This window comes from Leucopleurus acutus, assembly GCF_964270905.1.
Source record: "Leucopleurus acutus genome assembly, chromosome: X".
Lineage (NCBI taxonomy): Eukaryota > Metazoa > Chordata > Mammalia > Artiodactyla > Delphinidae > Leucopleurus > Leucopleurus acutus.
The window spans coordinates 74,729,593-74,743,295 of NC_139148.1; the positions used below are offsets into that span (position 1 = coordinate 74,729,593).

At 33.5% G+C, this 13,703-nt stretch overlaps 1 protein-coding gene across 1 annotated transcript in view; it reads left to right on the forward strand.

The window, feature by feature from the left end:
* Positions 1-13,703, forward strand: part of DACH2 (dachshund family transcription factor 2) — a gene marked incomplete at both ends in the record, with an annotated part of 629,522 nt that overhangs the window by 478,474 nt on the left and 137,345 nt on the right. The window lies entirely within an intron of this gene.

Genomic DNA, 13,703 nt, shown 5'->3' on the forward strand with positions numbered 1-13,703 from the left:
ACATGGTTATTTAAGTCCTGCAATTATGCAGAAACCATTTTACGCTGAAGAAAATTACCTCTACTTTCATATAGTTATTTTGACTAAAGTCAGTTGAAAACAAAATATTTATTTTGCATTCCTTTTGATAAATTTCTCTGCAAATCTATTGAAATAGATTTCCATCAGAGGATGAGAAGGAAATAAAATTTTTTACAGAGTTGATTTCAGTGAATATGTAGTGAGAAGTTTTTAATATAATTGCCAAGTTTTTCTTGTTTATTTTTGAAAAGATGCTATTGTATGATAGTAACATTATTAGTTTTAAAATAATAATTCACAGGAACTAGCATAACAAAAATAATTGAATTAATTGACAAATTAGGTGTTCATATGTTAAAACCTCACCCCTTCTTTTAAGAACTGTTATCAATATGATACTATGTGGTACCCAATTCTATGGACAGAAATTTCACACCTCTGTTGATCTATATTTCAACAGAAATTTGTTTTCAATGTGCTTCTTGGTGAAGCACGTTTTCAAAGTTCAATCTATTAAAATATCACATGCAGTGGGCAAACCTATGAATTGAGAGTTTATCATGTACTACTACTTGTCACATACAGGAACTATTAAAAAAACACATTTTCTCTATTACATTTACAGATTATTTTTATCCTGGTAGTTTGTCATAAAAAAACAGGTATTTAAATTTGTATTACTCATTGTAATTACTCACAAAATATTTGCATTGAAGTCATCAGATCTTTTATATTATATTTACCATTTAGAGGTAAACTGTCCTTCCAAAATTTGAATGATCAGAAAACTTAACATTTAACATTTAGAAATAAATGACATAATTATGGAATTTGATTTTTTCTGACAAATCCACTATGAATTAAGGAAAGCCACAACAGCTTGCTTCACAAAACCCTCTTTGCTGTGTATTACATTGTCTGAGCTTAGGCGGTCAGCTATAACAAAATACCATAAACTAGATGGCTTAAACAAGAGAAATTTCTCACAGTTCTAGAGGCTGGGAAATCCAAGACCAAAGTGCCTATGATTATGTTCCTGGTGAGAGCTCTCTTTCTGGTTTGCAGACAGTCATCTTCTTGCTGTGTCCTCACAAGGTGAAGAGAGAGAGAGGAAGCTAGCTCTACCATGCCTCTTCTTATAAGGGCACTAATCCCAACATGAAGTTTCCCCCCTTATGACCTATTACCTCCCAGAAGCCCCATCTCTAAATACCACCACATACATTTAGGATTAGAGTTTCAACCCATGAATTTTGGGGAGACAAGCTTTCAGTCCATAGCATAGACAATCTAATGTGATTATAGAGTCATCTAGGAAAGCAAGTGATTTAACACACAGCTGCAGAAAAAAAAATATATATATATATCAGAAACTTGATATACACAGTAAGAGATTATAACACATTACAAAAAAGTCCAAAATATGTGTTTAGTTGTATTAAAATTTACAAATATTCACAAAAAGATCTACCAAACTTATTGATGTGTTTAAATGTTTTCATATCACATCCTGTTTTCATATCATTTTTTTAAATCTCTGGAATTTAAAAAGTGCTGTGATATTGTTTTCAGAATCCTTCTAAACACCTGCTAGTCTCCTTTAGCGTAGTTTGTGTTAAGCTGATGCCTGTGTGTTGTCACTGATGCTCATGAGACTGTAATCACAATTTCCTTCGGAATGTGCTTTGAATATATGAGAAATAGAGAATATCAAGTTAGTGAATGACTTGCTCCATAAACCATATTTAATTTCCAACACTTAGCATTTCTTTTTTTATATTTCACATATTTTGACATTTTTATTTTTAAAGGGTTTTATTTTATTCTTTTTCAAAATATGTTCCCATTTGGTTATTAGAGAATATTGAGCAAAGTTCCCTGTGCTATATAGTAGGTAGCTGGTTAACTATTTTAAATATAGCAGTATGTACATGTGTGTCCCAAACTCCCAGTCTATCCCTCACCCCCACCCCATGCTTCCCTGTGACAACCATAAGTTCTTTCTCTAAGACTGTGAGTCTGTTTCTGTTTTGTGTATAAGTTCAGTTGTATCATATTTTTTAGATTCCGCATATAAGTGATATCATATGATATTTGTCTTCCTCTGTCTGACATACTTCACTTAGTATGATAATCTCCAAGTCCATCCATGTTGCTGCAAATGGCATTATTTCATTCATTTTATGGCTGAGTAATATTCCATTGTATATATGTACCTCATCTTCTTTATCCATTCATCTGTTGATGAACATTTAGGTTGCTTCCATGTCTCGGCTATTGTAAACAGTGCTGCAATGAACATTGTGATGCATGTATACTTTCGAACCAAGGTTTTCTCCAGATATATACATAAGAGTGGGATTGCTGGATCATATGGTAGTTCTATTTTTAGTTTTTTAAGGAAATTCCACACTGTTCTCCATAGTGGCTGTACCAATTTTCATTCCCATCAACAGTGGAAGAGAATTCCCTTTTCTCTACACCCTGTCCAACATTTATTGTTTGTAAATTTTTGCTGATGGCCATTCTGACTGGTGTCAGTTGATATCTTATTGTAGTTTTGATTTGCATTTCTCTAATAATTGGTGATGTTAAACATCTTTTTATGTGCCTCTTGGCCATCTGTATGTCTTCTTTGGAGAAATGTCTATTTAGGTCTTCTGCCCATTTGTTGATTGGGTTGTTTGTTTTTATAGTATTGAGCCACATGAGCTCTTTGTAAATTTTGGAAACTAATCCTTTGTTGGTTGCATCATTTGCAAATATTTTCTCTCATTCTGTGGTTGTCTTTTTGTTTTGTTTATGTTTTCCTTTGCTGTGCAAAAGCTATTGAGTTTAATTAGGTTTGTTTATTTTTTGTTTTTATTTTCATTACTGTGGGGGATGGATTGAAAAAGATATTGCTGTGATTTATGTCAGAGAGTGTTCTGCCTATGTTTCCCTCTAAGAGTTTTACAGTCTCACATTTAAGTCTTTAATCCATTTTGAGTTTATTTTTGTGTGTGGTGTTAAAGAGTGTTCTAATTTCATTTTTTTACATGTAGCTGTCCAGTTCTCCCAGCACTATTTATTGAAGAGACTGTTTTTCCTCCATTGTATAGTCTTGCCTCCTTTGTCATAGATTAATTGACGATAAGTGCATGGGTTCATTTCTGGGCTTTCTATGCTGTTCCATTGATCTATATTTCTGTTTTTGTGCCAGTACCATACTCTTTTGATGACTATAGCTTTGTAGTATAGTCTGAGGTCAGGGAGCCTGATTCGTCCACCTCCGTTTTTCTTTCTCAAGATTGCTTTGGTTATTCGGAGTCTTTTATGTCTCTATATGAATTTCAAGATTTTTTGTTCCAGTTCTGTGAAAAATGCCATTGGTAATTTGATAGGGATTGCATTGAATCTGTAGATTGCCTTGGGTAGTATAGTCATTTTCCCAATATTCATTCTTCCAATCCAAGAACATGGTATATTTTTCCATCTGTTTATGTTGTCTTCGATTTCTTTCATCAGCATCTTATAGTTTTCCAATACAGGTCTTTCTTCTCCTTAGGTAGGTTTATTCCTATGTATTTTATTCTTTTTGATGTGATGGTATATGGGGCTGTTTCTTTAATTTCTCTTTCTGATCTTTTGTTGTTAGTGTATAGAAATGGAACAGATTTCTGTGTATTCATTTTGTATCCTTCCAGTTTACTGAATCCATTGATGAGGTCTAGTAGTTTTCTGGTAGCATTTATAAGATTTTCTATGTATAGTATCAAATGTATAGTATCATGTCATCTGCAAACAGTGACAGTTTTGCTTCTTCTTTTCCAATTTGGATTCCTTTTATTTCGTTTTCTTCTCTGTTTGCCATGGCTAGGACTTCCAGAACTATGTTGAATAAAAGTGGCAAGAGCAGACATCCTTGTCTTGTTGCTGATCTTAGAAGAAATGCTTTCAGCTTTTCACTGTTGAGTATGATGTTAGCTGAAGGTTTGTCACATATAGCCTTTATTATATTGAAGTTTGTTCTTTCTTTGCTCACTTTCTGGAGAGTTTTTATCATAAATGGGTGTTGAAAGCACTTAGCATTTCTGATTAAAGTGCCTGGGAGGACATATTTTAATATTCCTGTGCTTCACTTTTTCTTTCTGCAAACTAGATCTCTCACATTCTTTACACTTCATTTCTATGTTTCAATTTCTTCTGACTGAATTTGCATCAGAAAACTGGTTAGGCTAATCTATAAGTCATGTTAACTCCTAATCATAATTCAGGTTAGCCAATTTGGTATTTGTTAGCAAGTATATTGTTAGCTATTTGAATCAGAAGAAGCCACTGATATCTGGTTTAAAGCCATCCATAATTTTTATTCTCCATTGATTGAGTCCCTATTATGCATCAGGTGGTTTTTAAGGTTTATAACCTAATGGGAAGAGACAAATAATAAACAGAATTCTTTATTAAAAATTTACACAGATAAAATGAACTAATATGTACTATTTTGAAAACATGCTTTTGCTGATTTTGTTTTATACTCCATGAGACCAGGATTCCTGTCATAAGAAAAATGGAAACTACGTATAATGATTTAAGTTTTCTTACTTTCTCTGTGCTTAAAAGTTTATTTGTGGATGATTGTCAGTGTGTCATGTTTGTCCTTAATTTTTCAGGTTCTTTAAAAGGACCAATGTAGAATGCATACAACTGTGATTGCATATTTGCATAATATGTGTTTTAATAATGTGACAGTGTACTTGAGTTCATTTGAATGCTCATAAACTCAAATGAATGCAACACTTAGTGTACTTATTCATAATCTTGTTATTTGTCTAGTGTGATAATGTTGAACATTAGAATGAAATAAAAAACCTTTAAATGCCTATAATAGACTTAAAAGTTCAGTGTTTTAGAGTTTATATTTGGTCCAGCATCCAGTGGTGTGTCTGTAAAGCAGCTCTTCATAAACAAAACAAAATAAAAAAGAAAACCTCTGATTTATAACATTTGCCAATTTCTATGGTGTAAATATTCCCACAATGGCTGATTTCAAGTTAACAACAGCTTAACACTTGGCTCACAGAATTACTGTATATTTAACAATTATCTCTAGTTTGAGCAAGACAACACTCTCCTTTGAAAGCATTACATGAAATATGAAATGTTTATCAAATCAAACATTCTATGCCAATATTCTCCCATATCCATTAAGCAAATCAAACAAAATCTTTTCAAAGAAGTTTACCTATTATCTTTTATTTCTTCAGAAAGGCATAACATGTGAGTCAAAGTTTGAGAAGTCTCTATAAAATGAATGAATAATTAGTTTCTTTGACAATTGATATTATACCAGCTTAACATAGAATAAAGTCAAATTGGAAAGAGCATAATTTCATTTGTGCCTTTTTCTTCTACCACTGTGTAAATATTTCTACCCTAGTGTGAAAAAAGTTAGGTGATTAGAGGTGTTGACTCCTGCAAATATCCTTAGATAGTGAAAGTTAACGCAAGGTAGGCTAGACCTGGCTTTGTCTTTTTCATTTCCTTTTCACAGGTAGGAGAGAAAACCATAGCTTTTTAGAGCTCTGAGAAGTGATGTGACTTTTAGAAACTTAGAATCTACAGAAAATATATATTTGCTTATGGTTTAATAAATTTCCCCACCTCCATGGTGGTAAACAGTTAACAAAGTATCTTAGGCAGATGCATAGCACATACCTACTATAGCAACACTATTCAATATAGGAGCCACTAGCCACATGTGGCTATTTCAATTTAAATTAATTAAATAAAATGAAAACTTCAGTTCCTCGGTTTCAACTAGCCACATTTCAACTTCTCAATAGTCACATGGTTCTTGACTACTATATTAGATAGCACAGGTAAGGAACATTTGCGTCACTGAAGAAAATTTTATTGGACAGCACTGTTCTAGAGCATTAGAGAGGATGGTTGGAAAGTTCAGAATCCCTAGTAATCTTTGGCAAAAAAGGATAATACAGATTGAAAAAATCAGCAAGTGGATTGCAATTAGCCTTGAATTTGCCAGAAATGATAGCTATTGCTGAATATTGTCTTACTCCATTATTACTGTCATCTTTTTCTATTAGGAAACAGAGAGCAAGAACACAGAATTCACTGATTTAGCAAAGGTCTAATGTGTGTAAAGGATCATGTTACATTGCTTTATCAAAAACACAAAATGAAACAGGCAGATACCCCATCCCCCAAATAATTTATAGAATTATATACTGTTTCTGGCTAGAACCATCATAGTTTGTCAGCTAAGTAAGATGCATTGAGAAGATTTCACTGGAGGCAGTATGGCATGATGCGTAAGAGCACAAGCTCTGAAGTCAGATTGTCTGCCTGTATTTGAATCCTGGTTTCAAAATTTCTTTTTATATGACTTTAGGAAAATGAATTAACCTGCCTGTATCTCAGTTTGCCTTATTTCCCAATGAAATGGGGATAATAATTGTACCTACTTCACAGTGTTAACAAAAGACTTCAATGAGACAAACTTGTTAACACACTTAGAGCACTGTCTGACATCTAGTAAATACTCAGTATATATATTACCTAATATTATTTTCTTTTATTATGTTTTATACTTGTTTTCTTTTATTATGTTTTCTATACTCACATAGAAATAGTAATAAGTAGAAACCAAAATCATGGCAAAGAGCTACCCTGAGAAAGAAGTAGCTTTCCCTATATACATTTGTCTGTGCAACTTCTTATCAGTACCAGGACCAAGGGTTCCCCACCATTAGATGCATATACAGGTATTGGACCCGCCCTCTAGAGAGCATCTGTTCATGTGCAATGGCTGTTTAGATCTCAGTGCCACAAAAGAAAAGTTAGGAATCTGGTGGGAACTGGAGAGAGGTGCCCATTCTGATATCAAAATTGATCTAATTTGTATTTTATTTTAACTTATCTTTAAATGTTTATATGTGGATTATTTAGTCTTTAGTCTGAACTATGAGAATCTACACACCATATGAAGACACCCATAGGCCTTTCTTTCATCCTCAATGGGTATATTAGTCACTCAATAAATGTTTGTTGCATGAATGAATGAAAACTAATGATTCATCGGATATTAAACTTTGAGGAGTGTTTTCAACATAAATGATCATTAGTGATACAGACGTTAATTCCCAAGCTGGAAAAGACATTATAAGTTGCAAACAAATCTTTTTTTGGTTTTGGTTTTGTGGTTGTTGTTTGCTTCTGTTTTTTGGCCAGAAACTAGTTTGGGAATATTGTTATGCCAGGCACATAGTCTTTAGGTCTGGCTCAGATCCCTTTACTGTTGGCTCAGATATTATCATTTGTAGCTAATAACTAATATAACTATAACATGAATTGAAAATTGCATTAAGATCATTAGGCTTTCAAAGTTTTCATCCTTCAGTTATATTACTCAATGTGACAAAATCCTGAGAGCAGAATAGGTAAAATACCTGACTGATATGAAAATATATTTTCCTACATTTAAATATTTTATAATACAGTTTTTCTGTATTTGTGGGAAACTTTGTCATATCAGTGTGCCATAGTTTTCTCTGATAACAAATTTAAGAAATTTAAGTAGGAGGCTGTTATTTAGCTGTTTACCAGTATCATCTGATTAGCTGTGTTTTTTGTTTAGCTGAGCAGCTGGCAATTAATGAATTGATTGGAAATTGTCACAAGGCAATGGCATTAGCACGTGAACATCTGGTATTAAAATTAGTCAACACAGAGAGGGTTTTTTTGTGATAATTCAAATTCACTGAAAAAATCACTAGTTGAGTCTTATTCTAAGTGCTCTGTGGAAAGACAAAGCTATTACTGTTTTTAGAACGTGAGATGAAGATGCATTGAGTGAGAATTAAGGTGAGTGTGTGTGTGTGTGTGTGTGTGTGTGTGTGTGTTTGGATGGGTGGCAGAGGCCCAAGCCTACAACATAATTTGCAAGCCATACATATTCCCACTGAACTATCCATTCTCCCACTCGTGGTCATTTACATGCTATGAACAGATATTATGGCTGATTCTCTTCAGCTGTCAGCCTCTTCCAGAACAAGTTTCAAATTGAAGAGGTGGAAGGGTCCTTTGTCCAAATATTACATAGGTCACAGTTAGGGCATGCTTATGATTTTGGACTCTCTCATGGTTACATGTTCCAGTTGTACCCCCCTCATCTGTCTGTTTTTTTCTAAATTCATGAAAACCCTGCCATATCCATCTGTGTTAACTTAAATACATTTGTATATTGTTGATTGTGGAACACATACTAATTCTTAAACTGATTCATAAAAATTCATAAAGTATCATGCATCCAATAGTATTCAAAGATAATAAATCTGAGCATCAAATTCTTCCTCAGGACTAATGGTAACCCAAGTTAGCAACAACAATGAACAAACTTCTTATTTTCTTGTTCCTGATTTTATTATTTAAGTCTGTCAAATTAAAATCTGTTCTGTTTCTGCATAACTCTGGTGACAGTACAGAAGGAACACATCAATTAAATATGAAATATCAAGACAAATGCATGAATAAAATATCTAGCATTCAGATAAACTTCCAAAAGCCACTCCTAAGCAGCGAAATGCCATTAAATCCTTTAGAAACTCATTAATAGATTAACATTTGGAAGAGTAATTGCAGTGAGAGTTGAATTCCAATTAAATAAAAATACAAAATGTATGTTACATAACCCCACTGAATGCTTGAGAAGAATCAGTATCATAAAACATCAGAGGTACAATTTAACATTGAGATAGGTGTTTTTAAAAGGCAACTACGCACATGAACACATACATATAAACACGTTTAATATGCATGTATTAGTACTTCACAAGTTCTATGTATATTATACTTCCAAAGATGTAAAGAAATACATTGAGATGAAATAAAGGATCTCCATGAAAATGGGCAGAATTGATACCTTAGTGCCAACAAACTAAAGCCTTTACCAAACTGACTGTGTTAAACCTTGTATAAAACTGATTATTCTCAGCTTTGACGCTGTTTTTTATTAAGGTTCAAATGTACTTTCAAATGATTTAATATGATGAACATCTCCTTTGAACATATGTACCCCCAAAAAAGGGAAACAGTGTGATAGAAGAGGGAATAATAGGTACTAATTAAAAATGTTTTCTATAATGACTCTTTCTTCTTAGGCACAAGCCTTGAACTATGTATGTATATGCTAGAATTTGAGTTATTATTGCAGATAATTTTACTAATTTCAGGGGAAAGTGGGGATTGATTGGGTAAGTATGTATCAGTTTTGGAAACCTCCCTCCTTTGCTACTTTGACTGAATATGGAGAAAACTTCTGCAGTGTTTCAGAAGAGCTACAGCTGTTTTTGATGGGGCACAAATGAAATACATGAAGAGTAACAGTGTTGTAAAACTCATAAATGCCAAATAAAATTATGTCATCAATGAGTAAAATGGAGTTATAGATTTGCAATTTTCCTTTTTAAATGCCCTTATTGATTTGTTGCAAATACTGTTAACCCTGTATTTGGCAAATGGTGAAGACATTATCACTTGTGTTCTCATTTGTAATAAAACGGATTAACTTGCTGTGAAAATTTAACGAGACTGAGACACAACAGTAGCCACCTAATGAACCAAAACACATTGCAGTTAAGTAGCTAAATAGATGCATACTGATTACAGGGCTGAAAAATGGATCTGCTTACTTGCAAAGTAGAAATTGTTTATAGAACTATTCATTATTTTAGGCAAAATTAAACATTCCCAGTTTCCTACAGATTTTTCTTCTTTTTTGAGGTACACAGGCCTCTCACTGTTGTGGCCTCTCCCGTTGCGGAGCACAGGCTCCGGACGCACAGGCTCAGCAGCCATGCTCACGGGCCCAGCCGCTCCGCGGCATGTGGGATCTTCCCGTACGGGGGCACGAACCCGTGTCCCCTGCATCGGCAGGTGGTCCCCTGCATCGGCAGGTGGACTCTCAACCACTGTGCCACCAGGGAAGCCACAGATTACTTTTTTAAACCCACCTAATTCTTAATCAGTATGAGGCACTGGATTCATCTAATGTTGTTTACATGGTGAAAAAAGTCTGTGAAAAAAGTCTGACCTCTTAGGAAACAATAACAATGAATTGAACCTTGATCGAATTTGGAAAGTGCAGGCTACAAAATATTAAAGCAGAAATATGACTTTATGCAAAATGCTACTGTAGCTCTAAGTCATGTTTTCAAAGTTAATTTATTTTTCCACCTAATGTAATGTTCAAAATGTCAAAGAAAGTGTTTAAGAGTAATTATTTGAGTTCATATTATTTGTTCATATGAAAATTTTAAACATTTTGGAGGATTCCTCTTTATAGCATTGTATTTTTTCTCATTATTTATAGTACTTTCTATTTGTGTAGATGTTCTTCCAATTTTTAAAAAATTCAGTATGAGCTTTCATTTTATAAGCAGGGTGAGCAAGATCAAGTATCACTGTCACTTGAATTCTCTTGCTTTTCCAAACCATCAACTTTATGAATCACTCCCAAATTTTCCATTTTTATTATGGCAGCATATATTGCTGTGTATTATTCCTGTTTGCCACTACACAGTGATTTTGTTTGTTCAGTTCTATTTTTGCTCAGTAACTGCTGTACTTTGTCTCTATCCATTCACTTATAGGTCCATTAGAGATAAACATAGCTATTAAATTACATATTTTTCAGCAAATATCCAATGTTAGAATTCAAAGACTGAATGGGCATAGTTTAGCATAGAATCATTGAAACTACACAACAGTGAAAAGCAAAAAATAATTTTGACCTCATATATGAAATTCCTTTCGTTAGGGTGTGTGTGTGTATGTACACGTGCTATTTAGGGATTATATTTTTAATCACTACACTTCAGGTTGAATTTCACAGCTGATGAACTACTAGTCTTTTCAAAAAGTAAAACATTGTGGTATAAAGTCTATATATAATTTGCTGCCCATCTCCATACCTTCCCTCCAAAATACAAATATAATTATTTGGAAAAAAATGATTCTCTTCTTCTGCTTTGCTTATATTGTCTTTTGATCTTGCCCTGTGTACATAGTATTGCAACTGTATACTTAACTGTATACTAAATATAAATGAAATATATATTTCTCTGTCTTAAAACATTGTTTTTGAAACATGACAAAAGTCATAGAGACTTTAAGGTGTAGTATATATTTACAATTATTGGTATTTAATAACTATATCATATTGTAGCTAATATACACAAAGTCTGCTGTTCATTTCATTAAAATTATCAAATGTTAGCTAAATGCTAAATAATAATATATAAAACAACATTAAAAATGAACATACTACATTGATGACTGTATTAGTTCTTTATTGTTTCTGTAACAAATTATGACAAATTAAGTAGCTTAAAACAATGCAAATTTATTATATTATAGTTCTGTAGGTCAGATGTCTGACATGGCTATCATTGAGCTAAAATCAAGCTGCTGGAAAGAGTGCATTTCTTTCTGTAAGCTCCCAATAAAGAATCGATTTCCTTGCCTTTTCCAGCTTATCTCTCTGACCATTCTTCCATAATCATATCTTCCTCTGACTTTCCTTTCTGCCCCAAGATAATCCAGTGTAATAGCTCTATCTCAAGGTTCTCAGTCACATCTGAAAAGTCCATTTTGCCATGTAAGATAACATATTCACAGGCTCTAGCTCTTAGGATATGGACTAAACATCTTTGGCAGGGCAGAGAGGCACTATTCTCTCTGCCACAATGATAGACATTGCAAAATGCTAATTTCCACTAATGAAATAATAACCTTTAACTCTCATAATATTAATTTTGCATTAAGCAGTTTTCCTTTAAGGAGTTTATCTGTTTTGGGCCTCTTGTGCAAAATCATTGTGAAAATGTATAAGCACATATTTGACAAACTAATTTTTAATGTTATGATTAGAATACTGCGGTTGTAATTACACATAATTAGACAGAACATTTAATTTAAGAAATTTATTATGGATTAATTAAATATTTTATAGAATAAACATTCTCTGTCCCAGCATACATATCACTGAGTCACATTTATTGCATATATGGATAAACACTACAATGTGTTTTTTTTTTTACATCTTTATTGGAGTATAATTGCTCCACAATGGTGTGATAGTTTCTGCTTTACAACAAAGTGAATCAGCTATACATATACATATGCCCCCACATCTCTTCCCTCTTGCGTCTCCCTCCCTCCCACCCTCCCCATCCCACCCCCCAGGTGGTCACAAAGCACCAAGCCCATCTCCCTGTGCTATGCGGCTGCTTCCAACTACCTATCTATTTTACGTTTGGTAGTGTATATATGTCCATGTCACTCTCTCACTTTGTCACAGTTTACCCTTCCCCCTCCCCATATCCTCAAGTCTATTCTCTAGTAGGTCTGTTGTTTATCCCTGTCTTACCCCTAGGTTCTTCATGACATTTTTTTCTTAGATTCCATATATATGTGTTAGCATACGGTATTTGTTTTTCTCTTTCTGAATTACTTCACACTCTGTATGACAGACTCTAGGTCCATCCACCTCATTATAAATAGCTCAATTTCGTTTCTTTTTATGGCTGAGTAATATTCCATTGTATATATGTGCCACATCTTCTTTATCCATTCATCTGATGATGGACACTTAGGTTGTTTCCATCTCCAAGTTATTGTAAATAGAGCTGCAATGAACATTTTGGTACATGATTCTTTTTGAATTATGGTTTTCTCAGGGTATACGCCCAGTAGTGGGATTGATGGGTCATATGGTAGTTCTATTTGTAGTGTTTTAAGGAACCTCCATACTGTTCTCCATAGTGGCTGTACCAATTCACATTCCCACCAGCAGTGCAAGAGTGTTCCCTTTTCTCCACACCCTCTCCAGCATTTATTGTTTCTAGATTTTTGCACAGCAAAGGAAACCATAAACAAGACTAAAAGACAACCCTCAGAATGGGAGAAAACATTTGCAAATGAAGCAACTCACAAAGGATTAGTCTCCAAAATTTATAAGCAGCTCATGCAGCTCAATAACAAAAAACCAAACAACCCAATCCAAAAATGGGTAGAAGACCTAAATAGACATTTCTCCAAAGAAGATATACAGACTGCCAACAAACACATGAAAGAGTGCTCAACATCATTAATCATTAGAGAAATGCAAATCAAAACTACAATGAGATATCATCTCACACCAGTCAGAATGGCCATCATCAAAAAATCTACAATGTGTTTTTTTAATTGATCAAATTAACTAAATGATTTTCAGATTTATTCATCAGTTTGTGATGCATAAGCACAGTGAATAACTTCAGAGTTTTTAGCAATATTAATTATCACAAAAGTCCTGAGAACCATAACCATTACTGTTGAGATATATAAAAGAAATGTTATTTTTATTCAAATTCATAGTTTAAAACTATAAAAATCTAAACAATACTAATGATCTGATATTGATAGGTCTTAGTGTTAGTTTCAAAAACCCATCGTTGTGTCCTGTGACTATAAACTATTTTGTTTGCAAAATTCAACATGAATTCCTAAGGTCTGATAGATCACAAGTATATTATTGCCATAAGTTTTGTCAGTGCAGAAAGACACAACATGTACCAGGCACCACTATTTGTAAGTTTTATTCCAGGGTTCCAGGTGTTTACCTTTGGGGGATCTTTTTA